This window comes from Heterocephalus glaber, unplaced genomic scaffold, assembly GCF_053883595.1.
Source record: "Heterocephalus glaber isolate CG9 unplaced genomic scaffold, H.glaber_assembly_v1.0 deba00001472, whole genome shotgun sequence".
NCBI lineage: Eukaryota > Metazoa > Chordata > Mammalia > Rodentia > Bathyergidae > Heterocephalus > Heterocephalus glaber.
In genome coordinates this window covers 99,422,501-99,439,651 of record NW_028258315.1, presented here as the reverse complement: position 1 = coordinate 99,439,651, position 17,151 = coordinate 99,422,501, and the positions used below count along the sequence as shown (strand labels likewise).

Genomic DNA, 17,151 nt, shown 5'->3' with positions numbered 1-17,151 from the left:
AGGAAATAAGAGCAAGAATCCTTTCTTAATAAGCAGTCCTTTTGAAAACACAAGTGGGCTTCCAATGGGATTACAAAAAACAGTACTCAAACTTCACCAGCTTGTGTTGGTGTTTCCCAAAGTGTGTCCCAAGGAACCATGTACTGTGAAATGCTGCATGAAAAAAGAATTGGGTAAACACAGAATAGTTAATCCGTATGGGATAGCAGCCTATGAAAGACCTTTGAGAAGCCTTGCAGTGTTCTGTTTAACAGAGTCGAACCTAGTGCTTTCCAAAATTATTTGATTCAATTCTTCTTATATCTGAGAACATATTAACATTCGTGTGCCATGCTATGGGAGGAATATTATACTTGGCAAAGGCCATTGTAAGAGTGAAGGAGAAGTGAAATTCTATTTTGGTTCTTTCTTATTGTGTGATAGTATTCTCTTTCCATTGCTTCCTTTCTATTGTGATAAAGAGAGGTTTGGGAACCTATTGCTACCTTGCACAAATGTAGCTATAAAGAAGGATAATGGAAATACTAGAGTAATGTGCTGCAGGTACATCAAATCCCTTGGAAATAAGGAATGAAATTAATATCCATTCTTAAAATAATAAAGCTTCAGGTTATGCATCAACATAACAATGGCGGTTTCTTTGTAGGAATGAATTCATTATTGCTAATGATAACTCTAATGAGCTTCAACATAAGACCCAACTTTTGATATTTTTTTTGCCTTAAATTATGCCTTAACATATGTTAAAGGACAACAGTATAATATTCTAACAACCACCCAATAGAAAGCTAAATCACTTAGGAACTCATGTATGTGTTAAAATACTGAACTTTCATTGTTCATGAATATTCATTATACTATATATTTGCTTAGTAAATAATGGAAACCTCAAGTCAATATTTTCTGAAATTTATATTTCATAAACTAATGGCTTGTTGGCATACATATTTAAATATGTATTAAACCAATTCTAAACATCTGTTGTACTTGCTCCTAAATTGTGGGCTATTGAGATTTTTTTAAAGCAACATTCTTTTCCAAAGTCCTTTGGACCACTTGTCTTTGTCTTAGTTACATTTCTTGTTGCTGAAACAAAATACCCAGCATCCCAGGTTAAAGGCAGAAAGGTTTACGTAGCTTACAGTGTGCAGAGCTTTCAGTCCATAGCTTGCTGCCTCCGAGGCGGGGCGGCCTGGCAGAGGGCATTGCAGAGGAGGATCAGTCCATGGTGGCAGCAGCAGGCCTGCCTTCTTTAGATCCACCTAGGCTACCCACCTGTTGGGTGGTGCCACCCACACCCAGGGAGGCCTTCCCACTGTCCACACCCAGAACTTCGCCAAACCAGTCAGTGGGTTGATTCAGTACTGACACACCCTTACTCCCAACCACAGACTTAATCCCAGCACCACACACCCTAGATCCAGCCACCTCTGAAAAGCCCCACCTAGGACCACGTGAGGAGGCTTTGGGGGGCATCTGGTCACAGCCAAAGCAGTCTTGAAGGGCGGTTGTTTATTACAGAGATATATGGCAGGTTTCTCTGCTTTACTGTAGCTGTTAGGCCGAATTTTACTGTTTTTGCCTAAAGGCCACAGAAAGCCTTTTAGTGTTGAAATCACTCTCTATTCTGTGTAATCTCTGTGCTAAAGTGGAAATGGGATGCAAGCATCTTGAGCAGTGATCTGCCGTCAAGCTCGGGATGATAAAATGCCAAAGTGGCCCTTCTGTGTGAAGTCTCCTCCAGTCTCTGGTAGGCAGCATGTTGCCCATCTCCACTTGTCTAGTGGCACTTGCACCAACTAGCAGCGAGATTGTGGATGGGCTGATAAAATCCCACACTTTTCTTTCTTAATTGGAGGAGTTGCGTAAATTGTTGTCTTAATAGTTTGTTCACCACTGAAGTGGCTAAGGTGTTTGCCGAAATAGATGTGATGATGTTAGCCTTTGGGAAAGATACTGTGCCGAGGATTGGTACTGTGTGGTTAGCTCCCTCTGTGACCACCACGGTTCACTACGAGAGGCTCCTGACAGGCAGTGTGGCGTGGAATCCTGCAGCACCTCAGTAAGCACTGCTGATGGGCAAAGATGGCGAGGCAGCTGCGGCTCCGAGTTCGTCTGGGACCGACTCCCGTGTGTATGGGTTCTGGGTGTCCTGTAAATCAGGGAGTCAGGCTGTAGGTGCTTCCATGTTGATATGTTCAGTGGTTTGACGCCAGTGTTAAAAGGTAGGAAGTCAATCCTATTAATAGCTCACTCTTTTCTTTTGTTCAAGTTCATTATTTGACAGACATTGAACAAAGCATTTTTACACAGCTTGTCTCAAAAGCACCTCACAGTGTCTCAAGGAACTGGGCCATACTATTACTCCCACTTACAAATGCAGGAATTGAGGTTCAGGGGTCACCTGTTAAGTGGTATAACTGGATTCAAATAGAAATCCAAAATCCAGGTCTTAACTATATCAATATGAGGCCTCCCAATAAGGAATTTACCTCTCCCCTCACAGCTCATGCAAGCCATCATGAATTCTGTTTTGGTTATCTGTTGTGTTTCAGGATCCAGTTCAAATCGTAGTGGCTTAAAGCCACCTTATTTTATACATGAATGTGTAATCTGACTGGGACTCGGTGGGGTTATTTTGTTCCACAAAGAGAAGGTGTGGGGCTGGGGATTTAGCTCAGTGGTGCGCCTGCCTCGCAAGCACAAGGTCCCGAGTTCAATCCCTGATACTAAGAAAAAGAGAAAAAGGGAGGAGGTATGGTACTGTCCTGGCTGACTCACACTGCTAGAGTTGTGCTGCCTGGTGGCTCGAAGCCTCAGTTTTTCTCCACGTGGATCTCTGTGGATTCCTCCCACCTCGGCAGGTGTGTTCTAACTGCCACTGTGCCGACAGACCACAGCAGAAGCTGCAGGATTCCACTGCCCAACCTTGAAGTAACACAGCATCTGCTGCTTAGTAACTCTGCAACTGTAGTTTCCTTCTGCTCTAGTCTGCATGGAGTCGCAGGGCCTATATTCTATCCGGTAGATGCAGCAATCTCTCTAGACCCTGTGTCAGGCCATGCGACCACTGTGCTCACAGTGGATCCACAGGTCACTCCTGAGAACCCCAGTGCTCAGGGGCTGCCGTCTCCCCATGTTGTAAGGTCACTATCCTTGCTCTTCTCTGCCGTCCACCTCACCCTCCTCACTGGACTCCTGACAAAGCCAGCACTTCCCTTGCTGTTCAGTGCTGTGCCCAGAATGGTCCTGTAGGTGTGTTCCCGAATAGCTCCCACCCTCATTTCTTTCACTCCTCTTGAGGCATTTTGGACCATATAAAATCGTAATTCTTGGCCGGGGATTTAGCTCAGTGGTTTCGTCGCCTGCTGCACAAGCACAAGGACCTGAGTTCGATCTCCAGTACCAAAAAAAAAAAAATTGTAATTCTGCTTTTACCATCTTTACCATTCCCTACCACTCTTCTGGGTTAGGGTTACATCAAGTGGCATATTAAATATTAATTAGCTTCTTTATTGTGTATCTCCACCCACTAGAATGTAGACTTCATTGGGACAGGGCTTTGAATTTGCTTGTTCACTTATTGTATAGCTTCTGTGTGGCTAGCTCGTGCTAGTCAGTGAGACTATAGTGGGACAGGCACAACCCTAGCCCTTAGGGTATTGATATTTTGGTGAACAAGAAAGACAACAAATATACAGATATAGAAGGTGCAGGTTGTGAACAGTGCTATGAAAGGAAAATTACATGGCCTGTAGAGGAGAAGTAGGGGGTTCTGAACTTCAGATAGGTGCAGGGAAGGCTTGGGGCTTTGGACCCTCTAGGTGAAACCTTAACCATGGCTTCTGTGGATTTTCATCCAGTCAGCATTTATCCAGCACCTAAAAGCGGGTCGGATACTCTCCAGGTGCTCAGGTAGGCGTCGGGATGGGGGACGCAGGGCCGGGGGTGAGGAGGTGCTGAGGAACTTCATACTGGAAAGATGACTCTTGAGTAAATACTGGAAGGAGGTTTGAGAGCAACTTTAAGGCTGTTTGTGAAGGTCTGGCCCCTGGGCAGAGAGTATGGTCAGGAAAAGTAACTGAAGGCTAAGGTCTGGAGGGAGGATCCTCCCAGGAGCTTTGCCAGCAAAGGAGGCCAATGTGACTGACACAGAGTACCCCTCACTTAACATCAGGTGGTGTGTAGCTTTGGGGCACAGACTCCACAATCCACACATTCTTGGTTTTAATCCCACTTCCTCCCCTTCAGGGATGTAGCAAGTAATACATCCCTTCTAAATCCTCAGCTTCCTTGTGGGCATCTAATATTATCCCCATGGTCTGATGGGATTTGAAGGGAAGAAAATATAATGTGCTTATAGGATGCCTGAATCAGTAGGTGCTTAGTGTGAGGTCAGCCTGGGGCGCAGTTGAGACCACAGAGGCAGGCAAAGTTCACCCACCCAATGGGCAGAGTTTATTGCCATCTGGGTGCAGACGGGCCAAGGGCGAAAAGGCCATTGGCACTGAGAGGAGGCTGCAGAGTTGTTATAGGGGAGCTTAGGTAGGGGAGGGGCACTGGTCTGGTCCAGAGGGTGGAAAATGTTAGAGTCCCATGGGTGATGGGCCTAGGGCTGGCTGATAAACAGAGCGGTGGTGAGAGTACAGGGCTATGGTGGTCACAGCACTTCTAATCAGCTTTCTGGTAGGTAAGTGACGCGTCTGCTGGCTGCCTGTTATCGCCATGCTCCCATGGATGCAGGTGGTGGGTCTGCTGGGGGCTGCTTCCGGCTGTGCGGGGGTCCGACTCAGGGGACTGTCACTTAGTAAATATTTTGTAGTGGTGATGACAATGGCAGTATACATCTGCTGTGAATTGAACACCTGATGTTGGAGGAGGAGGAGGATTTTAAGGACCTAGGCCTTAAAATCAACGGCAGGAAATTGCCTTAGATATCTTGTTTTTATCCTATCCCTCGCCTTCCTGTAAAGATTTCAAATTGTCCATCAAGTGGTACTAGGTTCTCTAATAAACTTCATACTGTATTCTCGCTCTCATTTTCAGTGTTTGTGTGACCTGAAGCATGTGCTGGCAGGGATGCTGATGTGCTCGTGAAAAGCAGCAATGCTTTTTCCCTGTGAAGCACTAGACAGTATTTTCCTGTGTTGGTCCCATTGAAGACTCCCTTGGTAAGAGGCAGACCCAGTGGCTGGGCACTGAGCTGCATATCCCAGGAAGCAGTCAATGGCCACATAGTGATGACCCAGCAACATGGGCACTTACTGGGGACAAGGTTCACGCTGGACGTGTGGGTGTGGGACGCTTGGTCCCTTGGCCCTCACGTTCTCTTCCACGAGCCTCTTCTCGGTCTGAAAAGAAAAATGAGACCTCTGCCAAAGATGTGATCTTTTATAAATTTGTATTTCCATTGCATTATTTTGGTGTAAGTACACTTATTGACATAAGTTGGTATTCATTCAAGCATTTAGAAAGCCACTGTTTTTCTCTTAGATGTTCATTTCCTATTTTACTTTTATTAAAAAAATTTCTTGTGCAAAATTTCATGAAGTGATTAACTTTTAAAGTTGCTGGCTTAAGTTTCCTATTACTCTTTTCTTATTACTCCATATTATAGGTTGAGATTAGAAGCTCATAGGATTTCCCAGCTGGCTCATTTAAATAACATTTTTGTTTGTTTGTTTGTTTGTTTTGAAAAGCCAAGTCCATGGAAGGCCATGCCAGTATCCTTTGGATTTACTAAACACTTGGACTTTTTTTTCCCTCTGGGCAAAAATGTGGGTTTTCCAGAAGATGAGCTTGTAACTGCTAGGTAAAGGGGCTAAGGGGCAGATACCTGCTGAGAACTCTTGTGAGAGCTCCAGGTCATCTGTTACATCCCCAGGGCTGTGCCTGCTGACAGGGAGCACACTGCAGTCTCACCGTGATGCCATCAAGCAAATAAGATTGACTCTACCCTCTCTGCCCTTGAGCAGCAGGTGTTGTCAGAGATGACAAATTAGATGAACCCCAAGAGTGAAAATCAGCAAACATCAGTAAGATATTTAATTAATGTGTAGGAAACAAAACAAAAACCAAGTCTTTCATTTTTTCTAAGAGTAGATTGTTTATGTCATGGGAAGACTAGCATATTATCTTTTAAAGAATTTACAATATTTTGCCTCCAGTAAAGATTCATTGATGTAGTCATTGATTGGCTTTTATCTGGAATCTCATTTGGTCCAGTTTGTTTAGATGACAAGAGTATAATTTGCGTTCTTGGGTTAATGAGCATCCTATAGGCTTAAAATGATGTGACATCTCAGAAGGCAAAGCACTCACCTGACATCTCTGAAATAAGATTTGTTAACAGGGGACAGTTTGTGCTGGGATCTGTAATTTATTGCTCTTATGTAGTAATGATTCAAAGTAACTGGTACTACTAAAGATTTGTGTTTGATTTTATTTTTTAAAATGCCACTTATTTTTATATTAATCTCTGATATTTCTCATAGTGTTCTAATAAAATAATTTGTTTTCAAGTCAGTGTGGGTGAAGATGAGAATTTTGGTTAATCATATGAGCACAGGCTTCTGTTTGTCACTGCATTTCAAAGCAGATATTTAGAAGCTATAAGTAATTGTTTTTCGGTGGGGTTTTTTTGGTTTTTTTTTTAGAAAATTTCACCTCTGACAGCTGCCTAATTTGGATTAATGTCAGAATGCAAAGTAATAATTTGTGTGACTCATCGACCTAGAAAGTACGGAATATTCCATAGATGAGCTCTAGGTGTATAATGAGTATAATTGCTCATTGAGTAAAGAACCAATGGAAATGAGGGCAGTGGCAGTGAATCACTAGGTTTGGACCATTTTGTGGTTGCTCCCCATCAGTGTGCTTTTGGATTGGTCGTTGACCAGCAGTAGTTAAGGTAATGGGTGGTTGCAGGAGGGAAATCAAGGCTGTAATTCACTGTTCTGCAAATGTACTGATGCCATGATGTATGGGAGAATCCCAAGTGGGTTTGAGCAGCAGGCCACAGAATGAATTCCACTGCTCAAGACCCACCCTAAGTATTGTCCGAGTGTTCCTCTTCCCAGTCTTTGCTCCTGAGTCACATGTTGAATATTAGAGCTTTTGGTGCTAAATTTGAAGCCTTTTCAAGAAAATACTGGCATAAAGAAAAGAAAAAGATGTAACAAGAAATGGAAAGAAATCTTCAGGTTTTATGCCATCCACTCTGTAGCCCTTATTCAACACTGTGCTACTGTTTGGGGAGAAATGTTACTATTGCCACTATGTGGCACAGTAGTACACTTTTCCTTCATGTGCAGGCTTAACTTGTACTCAGTCCTCTTTATTCTTTCACTTAGAGTTCACTCCATACAGTGTTCCCTTTTGTTTACCTTTTTTTTTTTTTCCGTACCAGGGATCGAACCTGGGTCCTCAGCTTACGAGGCAGGTGGAACCACTGAGCTAAATCCCCGGCCCCTTTTGTTTACCTTTGACATAAAAATGTGAATATTTGATGGTAGCCAAAATAAAATTACACGCTTGGCTGTCCACCTGGAACTATCCTGCCTATGTAAACTGAGAACCAGTGTATTTAATAAATCAACATAAAACCCACGTAGAATTGCTCTTACCAGGGTGCTCTTAGTATTAAACATAAATTGATCTCTTTGTATCCAGTTATATAATATTTATCTAGAAAATAAGGGTTATATTCGTTGAATTAGCAGGAGTTGATCACATGAAGAATAAAATGGTTGACATGGAATGAGGGATATTTAGGTTCTCAAATTTAGACATTGTTCCAATAAATGGTTATTTTTTTTGAGAATCAATATTAGCGCTAGTGCCACATGACAGTCTACTACAGTGATGCGATTTACAGTGTGTGATCTTTGTGATTTCTTATGGAAAGATAGCCTAAAAAGTTGTAATCAGGAGATGTGTAAATTAGTGTGAAAAGCTCTGAAAAATGGTGACTAATGGTAGCAAGATTTGTTGAGATAGGAAAAATATACTCATCGGAGAATTAAATTAGGCATTGCATGTGAAAACCTGTGCTCCATTTAAACCACATAGTAAGTGATCGATATTATTCTTTGTTTGGTTTTGTTAAGTTTTTCATTCAGTGCTGAAGGTGGAACCCAGGGCCTCCTGCATGCTAGGCAAGTGCTCTACCACTGAGCTATACCCTAACTCAGTCGCTAGATTCCTTTCTTTCTTCTGTAAACATTTCCTTTTGATAGCACAGGTACAGTACATTATTTCTTGTGTACTAGCGATGAAACCAACACGCAGAATGTTGAACTTGGTCATGGTTGCCCAGTTTGCAGTTACCGGAGCTGGGATTTAAACTTACAAGATCTGATTTTAGATTTTATAATACTTTATACTGCAACTCTGGGAGAGCCCTTGATCTTTATTATTTTTAGGAAAACGACATAACATAGTCAGTCAGTGATTTCTGGTCTCACACTTGCTCTGGCTTGGGAGGACTAATGGAAGCAGCTGTGAAGAGTGAATTTGTACCATGTATTCTTATCTATGGAAAGGGAACAACTTCTGTACTAAGTTGTAATATCCATGACACCAGAAACTAGATTTTTACCTATTTATATATCTTTGTAATGTAATATTTTAACAGCTTATTGATATGCAATTTACATAGCATGACATTCATCCTTTTGAAGTGCCCAATTCATTGGTTTTTATTATATTCACAGAATTGAAATCAGTACTACTACAGTACTTAATTATAGAATATTTTCATGACCCTCAAGAGAAACCATATGCCCACTAGCAGTCACTCCTGATGTTTTCCTTTTTGAACTAAGAAAACAAGCTACCAAACATGTATTAGAAACATTCAGCACTCGGTATCCAGCATACAAAGTCATCTACTGTGATGAAACTTGATATTGCTAATTAATCACCGCTTTTCACCAAAATAATCATTTTCTTTCACGTGCTTTTGAAAATTATCTGGTTGAAATCATTGAAAATTAGTCCATTCCATTTTTAGACAAACAATTGCTGTTACTAATTCAGAGGAATTAGAAGTATTACCTGTCATCATGGAGAAAGTTTATCTGACATAATCCCCTGTCATCGCAGGCAACCTGCAGTGCTAGGATGTGGCATTACGATTTTCTGAATTCTTCTCAGGACGTGAATACGTCAAGATAATCTGAAAAAGTTGATTTCTGATAAGCATTGATCTAATGTTGAAGATTCTTATCCTTAATTTTCTGAATATTGTTTGAAATGAATCAGTGACAATTTGAAAATTTTGCTTTTCTGTTTTCAATGAATGTAGGGTGTCTGTGAGTTTCTATGTGCCAAATTCCTCAGTCTCAGTTATTACTTAACCTTCCTATTGAATGGATTCTGGTCCAGTTTACCTGGCTATTCTGGTTAGGGACAATACGCCAGTTCCTAAGAGCTTGGGTTTGGGATGGAGAAAGTCCTGGAAGGGCTGTAGCAGCTTTCTTCTTCTGCCCTCAATGCCACACCTGCCTGATCTTTCTCAGATCAGGACAGTTGCTGATTTACTCAGCCACAGGTGAATACTAGAAACGCAGCCCTCCTTCCCCTGTGTTTTTCTCCCACTCCTACCCCAGTGTCTCTTTTCTGTACAGATGTTTCTACTGTTCTGTGACAGTGAAAATCTGGTTCTGCTGTTTAGCAGCTGTGTAATTTTCAACAAGTCACATAATCTCTCTTTGTATGTTTTCTCATGTGTAATATATGGATATTACTACTTATTTGATATGGTTGTTGGAAGGGTTAAATGAGATAATGCATATAAAGTATAAATGTTGACCTAAATTCAAATCGTTTTATGAGCAAAATTTTTAAATGCTTTAAATTTGTCAAGGATTTGTATCTTCACCTATGAAATGATTCGTATCTTATCCTCATCCCGAGATACAGTCAGAGCAGGGGGTACTTACTAACAAGGGTATGGAGTGCATAAAAGGGGTTGTCCATTCTCGGCCGCTCAGTTAACTTAGTGGCAGACTTGGGCAACACTGATTTTTTTTGTGTAGCCCTTCCATTTTACCTGCAGCTTTTGCTAATTATCAGGAGCCTTTGGCAAGCATGTGATTCACTCCTCTCTATATCAGCATAGTATTCACTCCACTATCTGCAGGCTTCCTGTTTTTCTGTGCCAGAGTGTGGGTCTCCTTCAAAGGTAAGATGTCCATACTTCCAAGTACTGGTGGCAGCTGGCCTCCAGGCGCAGAATGCTTGAGTGGCTTGAGCCATGTGTCTTGAACTACAGTGTTTGTATTTGGTGCTCATAACTTCTCTTCCCTCCACCCAAGTCACAGCTGTAGAGAGAAGAAGCTGGTGGCAGGCTCATAAAAACCAGATGAGATGCTTCACATCTCAGAAGTCCAGAGTGCATTCTGAGTCATCAACAGATCGGAACAAATGCCAAGTCCTTATTTGTGGGAAGTGTTTTAGATGTGATCTACTAACGAGATTCCTGTGCCTCCATCACACACACTAGACAGAAACTGATGAGTTCCATTGTGTGAGTGGTAGCTGCAGTGAAATCATTCTCTCCCCACCCCACCTGCTGTGGAGCAACTTGACAATACACAATGTGATCAAAAACTACAGTGTATGTTTAAATTTAAAAATGTATTACAGTAAAAGACACATTGCCGTTAACCTTCTTAAAATACTTCCCTCACTTTAAACACACTTATTCCATTATTCTTGCCACTTTCTGAAGCCTTTCTGGGAGTGCTCGTTCATGAATATCTTTAGTTGCACTGTCTTGGTTGCCTCAGTGTCATGAGTCAGCTTAAAGCATTTACCTTTCATGGTCCTTTTGACTGTGGAGAAGGCTCAGAAGTCTGCGTGTGCCAAATCTGGTGAAGAAGGTGAATGAGGACACACATGTTTTTGCAAGCCTTCCTTTCTATCAGATGTTACTGGGCACCCACTCACTGTGTTTTCAGTCACCTCATCAAGACACTCGAAGAGAACTTCCAGAACTGCTTCAAAAAATGTTAAGAATGATAGGGCAAGTGTGTTCGAAGTAAAGGGGAGTGTTTTGAGAAGAATTAATAACAGTGTGTTTTTAAACTGTGCTAATTTTTTTAAAACTTTTGCTGTATTTCTTAATTATCCCTTGTATTCAATTCAAGACATGATTACTGAGTATACTGTTTTAAGATGCAGGATAGAAAAGTGAAGGTACTATTTCTGGCTTTGTTATCATGAGGAAGGTTTGAAGAAAGAGAATGCACAATTAGTCAAGATGGTTCTTTCAGAAAAGTGAAGTTCCCTTTGCCTGTGTGACCTTCCTCCCTCGTGAAGTGAAGAAGTGATTTTTGTATTGCTATGTAGGGAGCATTAAGCAGCATAACTCAGAGTTTTAGTTCTGTCACCATGAAGATGGAGCTGACCTTCATCAGTGTTTATTTTGTGGTGTTCTGCAGGGTTAATCATCAGTCCAGCCCCTTCCAGATGCCTGCTATTTCTAATGAGTTATTTGTTCTGCTTGGACACAAGCTCATCAGACTCCACTTTTTAAAAATAACTGTTTATTGGTATATTTTATGTATACATACTGGCCACATTCATCATAGAGAATTTGCACCTGTCCGTGATATATCTTGATTTTCCCCATTCCTCTCCCCTCTTCAACACCTCTTCCTCTCCTTATTTCCAAAAGCTTTGTTTCCATTTTTCTTTCTTTGCTCGTTTTTTTCCTTTTCCCTTCTTTTCCTTCTTGCCCCTCCCTAGTTCTCCTTCCATTTGAACATTTTCTTTCTATTTCACAACATCTGTTCTCCATTTTGGTCCTTATTTACCTTTTGGGTTTCTCACACCAGAGAAACGATGCAATATTTACACAAGTGTGTTTGATTTATTTCACTTTATATGGTCTCAAGGTGCATCCAATTAGCTAGAAAGGTGTCAAGTTTGTACTTCTTATGGCTCAGTAATACTCCAATATATTTTTTTAAAACCTACATCTTCTTTATCCGTTTATCAATTGATGAGTACTTGGGTTGTTTCCAAGAGTTAGCTATTACGAATTGTGCTGATATAAACATGGGTGTGCATATATTGCTGTGGGATGATGCTTTTAATTCTTTCAGGAGGATACCAAGAAGGGGAATGACTAGATCAAATGGAACCTCTAGTTTTAGTTTTGAGGAATCTCCACACTGATTTCCACAGTGGTTGCCCCAGTCTACACTCCCATCAGCAGTGGAGAAGGGTTCGTTTCTCCGCCTAGCTCTGCCAACCATTTGTTATTGGTTGATTTCTTGGTAACAGCCATTCTTTTTGGTGTGAGATGGAATCTCAGCATTGTTTTAATTTTTATCTCTTGAGCAACCAGTGATGTTGACTATTTCATATATTTATTTACTGTTTATACTTCTTCATCTGAGAAGTGTGTATTCATTTGAGATCCCCGTTTTGGGGTCTTTAAATTGGGGGGGATCTGATTTTTTTAGTTCTTTATAAATTCTAAATATTAGTGCTTTGTCTGAGAACAGCTGGCAAAAAGTTTTCCCACTCTCTGGGTTGTCTCTTCACCCTGTTGGTGATTTCTTTTGCTATGCAAAAGCTTTTTAATAAGATGAGACCTCAGTCGTTGATTCTTTTTTGTAGTATTTCCTATGTGATCAGGTTTTGTACATAAAGTCTTTGACTACACCTGTGTTGTCAAGAGTTCTACCTATTATCTCTTCTAGCAGATTTAGTGTTTCTGTTTTAATATTTAGATCTTTGATCCATTTTTATTTTAGTTTAGTATGTGCTGAGAGACATGGGTCTAGTTTTCGTCCTTGGCGAGTGGAAAGCCAGTTTTTCCAGCACCATTTATTAAACAGGCTGTCTTTCCTCCAGTGAGGGTGTTTGGCCCCTTTGTGGAGATGAGATGGCTGGAGGTGTCTGGAGTTGTTTCTGCATCTTCTAATCTGTTCCACTGGTCCTCGGTCTGTTTTTTTGCCAGTACCATGCTGTTTTTATCACAGTAGCTCTGTAGAATGATTTCAAGTTATGGATTATGATGCCCCCTGCCTTGCCTTTTTTGTCCAGTATTCCATTTGCTATTCTAGGTCTCTTCTGGTTCCAAATGAATTTTAGAATTGTTTTCTCTAATTCTGTGAGGTATGCTATTGGTTTTTGATTGGGATTGAATTAAGCCTGTATAACAATTTTGGGAGAAGGGCCATTTTCACTATGTTCGTTCTTTCTACCCAGGAGCAAGGGATGTCTTTCCATTTTCTAATACCCTTTTCGGTCTCCTTTTTCAGTGTACTGAAGTTTTCAAAGTAAAGATATTTTACTTCAATAGATAGATTGCTAAGTATTTCCTTTTTTATGCTATTGTGAAAGGTGTTGTCTCTCTAATTTCTCTCTCAATAACTTTGTTGTGTATAGCAGTGCTATTGATTTTTGAGTGTTGACTTTGTATCCAGCTACACTATTGGATTTGGCTATTAAGTCTAAAAGTCTTACGGTGGAGCTTTTGGGGCCTTCGATGTAGAGTGTCATATCATCCACAAATAATGATAATTTAGCCTATTCCTTTCCCATTCTTATTCCCTTTATTTGTTTCTGTTGTCTAATTGCTGTGGCTCATGTTTCCAGAACTATATTGAATAAGAGTGGTGACAGTGGGCATCCTTTTCTTGTTCCTGATTTTAGAGTAAAAGTTTTCAGTTTTTGTCCATTTAGTATAATGTTTTCTGTTGGTTTACCATAGAAGGCTTTTACCAGATTGATATAAAGACCATATATTCCAATTTTCTGTAGAGTTTTTATGATGAATGGGTGTTGGACTTTGTCAAATGATTTTTTTTTTGCATCTATTGAGATGATCATATGGTTTTTGTCCTTGGCTGTGTTGATATGGTGTATTTCATTTATTGATTTGAATATGTTGAAACATCCCTGTGTCCTGAGATGAATCCCACTTGGTCAAAGTGTATAATCTTGATGATTTGCTACATTCTGTTTGTCAGTATCTTATTGAGGATTTTTGAGTCTATGTTCATTAGGTAGGTAAGCCTGTTATTCTCTTTTTTGGATGGATTCTGTGTTGGTTTTGGAATCAAGGGGATACTTGCTTCTAGAAATAAATTTGTGAATATTGCTTCCCTTTCAATGTCATTAAAGAATTTGAGGAGTAGTAGCATTAGATCTTGTCTAAATTTCCTATAGAATTCAGTAGTGTATCCATTGGGACCTAGGTTTTTCTTTCTTGGTAGCTTTTTAATAATATCTTCGATTTCATTGACTGACATTGGGACATTTAGAATTTTAATATCTTGATTCAGCTTTGATAATTCATATGTATCTAACAATCTGTCCATTTCTTCTGTGTTTTCCATGTCATTTGAGCACAGATTCTCAAAGTAGGTATTGATGATCTTCTGGATTTCTGCAGGATCTGTTATGACTTCACCCTTTTCATTCTTTGTTATTTTTTTTTGTTGGTACCGGGAATCGAACTCGGGTCCTTGCGCTTGTGCAACCCTTTTCATTCTTAATTGCATGGATTTCAGTTTTTCTTTTTTTTCATAAAGTTGGCTTGGGGGTTTTCAATTTTATTTAATCTTTCAAAGAACCACATCTTCAATTCATTGATTCTTTGTATTGTTTTCTTAGTCCCAGTTGCATTAATTTCTGCTCTGATCTTTATAATTTCCTCTCCCATACCATCTTTGGGATTTACTTGTTCTTCTTTTTCTGGAAGTTTGAGGTTCAACATTATGTTTAGTTGAGCCCACTCTGTTTTCCTGATGTGGGAATTCACCCCAATTCACCCCTATAAATTTCCCTCATAGGACTGCTTTCATTGCAACCCATAAGTTCCAGTGTGTTGTACAGGCATTATTATTTAATTGTAGAAACTGTCTAATTTCTTCAGTTTCATCTGTTACCATTGGTTGTTCAAGAGGATGTTATTTAATTTATTTTCCATGTATTCGTGTAGTTTTTGTGCTTCCTTTTGCCATTAATTTCTAATTTCATTGCACTATTAACTGATAATATGCATGGGATAATTTCAATTCTTTTGCATTTAGTTATGCATGTTCTGTGAGCTAGTGTGTGGTCTATTTTTTAAAACATCCCTTGCACAGCTGAGAAGAGTGTGTATTATGATGTTGTGGGGTGGAATATTCTGTAGACATCCAGTAAGTCCATTTGTTCACATGTTTGGTTCAGTTCTGATATTTGTCGATTTTTTTGTCTAGTTGATTTGTCTACTTGTGCCAGTGTGGTATTTAAGTCCCCCATTACAGTTGTATTAGTGCTTAATTGATTTTGCATGTCTGTTAATATTTGCTTTATATAGTTGGGTGTGCTGGTATTTGGTGCATATATATTTATGATTGTTATCTCTCCCTCTGGGAGTTTTCCCTTAACAAGTATCTAGTTACCTTCTTTGTCTCTCTTGCTCAGTCTTAGCTTGAAGTTCCCTTTGCAAAGAGAATAGCTACTCTGCCTTTTTCTGGGTTCCTGTCGCATGAAGTAGTTTTCTATCTTTCAACTGTCAGACTATGAATTTTTTTTTAAGTTAAAAGTGTTTCTTGTATACAGCATATTGTTGGATCTTGTCTCTTGATCCATTTTGCCAGTCTGCTTCTTTTGATTGATGAGTTGAGCCTATTTACATTGATGGTTATAACTGATATGTAATGGTTTATCTTTGTCACATTATTTTCCTGTTATGTTTCCCTGTCTTTCCCCTTTGTTTGTTTGCCTTGCTGGTGGATTCTTTCTATTGGTATTCTTGGAATTGTAGTCTTCTTTATCTCTTTCTAAAATATCCTTCAGAACATTTTGGAGAGTTGGTTTGGTGGTTATGAATTTCTTCAGTTGTTCTTTGTCATGGAAATATCTTACTTCTCCATTGATTCTGAAAGATAGTTTTTCAGGGTACATCGATCTGGGTTGGACATTGTTTTCTTTCAAAACTTAAAAAACTTCACTCCAAGCTGTCCTTGACTTAAGGGTTTGTATTAAAAAGTCTGCTACGATTCTGATGGGCTTTCCTTTAGAGGTGATTTCTTTCTTTTTGCTAACAGCTTTTAATATTCTATTCTTGTGCTGAATTTCTGGAATCTTGATTATTATATGCCTATTTTGGTCATGGATAATTGGAGTTCTATATGCCTCATTTATCTGTGTGTCCAATTCTTTTTCCATGCTTGGGAAGTTTTCTGCCATTATTTCCATTTTAAGGTTTAAACAGGTTTTTTACATTGTTTGCACTATCTCCTGCTTTTTCATTGACTCCAATCAATCTTATGTTGTTTTTCTTTGCATCATCTTGCAACTGTTGGATTGATTTTTCACGGTCCCTTGCCATTTTTAAGAAATCTTTCTTTTCATGCTCGCTAACTGCAATCCTGTCTTTTAGGTCTGATATTCTGGCCTCACCTTGGTTCATTTGGCTGCACATGCTTTAAATGGAATTTTTAATCTTTTGGATATCTGTGTGAATCTGTTTCATGAATTCCATTTCTTTCCTATGTTGGGCATTTATGGTTGCCATCATTTTCCTAAGCTCCTCTGTATTTTTATCTGTGTCTACTCTAGATTCACTGAGCAAATCATTATGATTGTCATCTTTTTTAACTGAGCGATTACTTCTGATTTGATTTTCTCTATAGTCTCGTTCATCTATTTTTTTACTTCTGCTGCTACCATTTCAAAAAATTCAGGTGGGGGACTTCTGATGTCCTCTATCTCATTGTCCCCTGGACTTGTGCTGGCTGGTCTAGAAGGTCTGGGGTTGCATTTTGCTTTTTCATCTTACCATTTTCTATTTTTTAATTTGTTTTCTGTTTGGATCCTTATAAATTGCTTATGATTGGTAGCTTTATTACTAGTATCCAGGATTTCATACGAAATGTCTATTCCTCAGAGATGTCTTCTAGGTATACCTGGCTCTTGGCTTTTGTGTCTGTGTTGCTATTTGGCCCAGCATCCTAAGCTATGGTGATTATGACCCCAGACAATTACACTGCTCTCATATAAGGGAGAAGAGCTGAATACAATAGTTATGACACCTAAGTAAAGTAGTGCAATTAGCAGAAACAACAGAATCAACCACAGCCTAGAAACTGACAAACTGTGGTAACTTAATGTGGTACCTTTAACCCTAAAAGCAAG

General features: G+C 39.8%; 1 protein-coding gene across 43 annotated transcripts in view; it reads left to right on the top strand.

The window, feature by feature from the left end:
- Positions 1 to 17,151, top strand: part of Magi1 (membrane associated guanylate kinase, WW and PDZ domain containing 1) — a 353,668-nt gene that overhangs the window by 213,809 nt on the left and 122,708 nt on the right. The window lies entirely within an intron of this gene.